Raw genomic sequence first — 1,206 nt, forward strand, 5'->3', positions numbered from 1 at the left:
AGATGGGCGGAGTGGCGCAGTGGGCTGTGCGTTGATCATCAGATCAAGGGGGCGTTGGGGAACACCAGTTCGAAACCCGCCGCCGCCGCTGAGTCTGTAAAGCCGTTGTGTCCTTGGGCAAGACACTTCACCTGAATTTGCTCCTGTGGGTATTGTCCCCGTTACATGTATGATATGTGTGTAATGTGTATTTGTAAAGCGCTTTGAGCTCTGGAAAAGCGCTTTAATAAATATAAGGAATTATTAAATACACTGCTTTTGTTTTAGTAACTGTTTATTCCTGAAGATTTAAGGAAATATAAAACACGTTTTTACTTTATTAACATTTCATGAGGTTAAATCTTTATAAATGTTTTGGTAGTTTATGATGTTTAACAGATCATCATCATCATCATCATCATCATCATCATCATCATCATCATCATCATCATCATCATCAGGAAAGACATTTATTAAACTCTTTATTAATATATTCCCATAAAGACCCCCTGAATACAGACCGTTAATGAAACCCCCCTCTCAGTTGAATCCCTCATAACTTGTTCTATATCCGTAAAACACATCAAGGCAATACTAGAAAAACTCGTGAACCTGAAGCTGGAAAACCCCGACAGCGCTCCGGTCTTTGAACCCACCTCTCAGTTCCCTGTTTAATACCAAGCTGTTGTTCATTTAAGTAATACAAAATACTTTTCTGTGCTAACCTGTGTTTCCCAGTGTCAGTGAATGCATCACTTCAGACGCTACTCATTAAAGATTATAAAAGAGGACAGAAGAGAGGAACCCCACTACGGGTCCGGTTCTAGGTTTGTTCTGAAGGGTCTGAGCTCTTCTCCAACACCTCGAGGACAGCTGATGAGTTTCATTAAGATATCCTCTGAAACCATCCAGTACCAGGACCAGGGCTCAGGACCAGGGCCCAGAACCAGGGACCAGGGCCCAGAACCAGGGACCAGGACCAGGGATCAGAACCAGGGACCAGGACCAGGGCTCAGGACCAGGGCCCAGAACCAGGGACCAGGGCTCAGAACCAGGGACCAGGACCAGGGATCAGAACCAGGGACCAGGGCTCAAAACCAGGGACCAGGACTCAGGAACAGGGCTCAGAACGAGGGACCAGGGCTCAGGACCAGGACCAGGGATCAGAACCAGGGACCAGGGCTCAGAACCAGGACCAGGGATCAGAACCAGGGACCAGGACCAGGG

General features: G+C 46.8%; 1 protein-coding gene across 1 annotated transcript in view; it reads right to left on the reverse strand.

Moving 5' to 3' along the window:
• Window positions 1–256: 256 nt before the first annotated feature.
• Window positions 257–1,206, reverse strand: part of LOC117500069 (rho GTPase-activating protein 27-like) — a 46,526-nt gene continuing 45,576 nt past the window's right edge. The window contains 1 exon segment of the mRNA XM_034152768.1: window positions 257–1,206. This exon segment is cut by the window's right edge and continues 893 nt beyond it. The gene's annotated coding sequence lies outside the window, so the exon portion shown is untranslated.

The sequence above is a fragment of the Trematomus bernacchii genome, unplaced genomic scaffold (genome assembly GCF_902827165.1).
Source record: "Trematomus bernacchii unplaced genomic scaffold, fTreBer1.1, whole genome shotgun sequence".
NCBI lineage: Eukaryota > Metazoa > Chordata > Actinopteri > Perciformes > Nototheniidae > Trematomus > Trematomus bernacchii.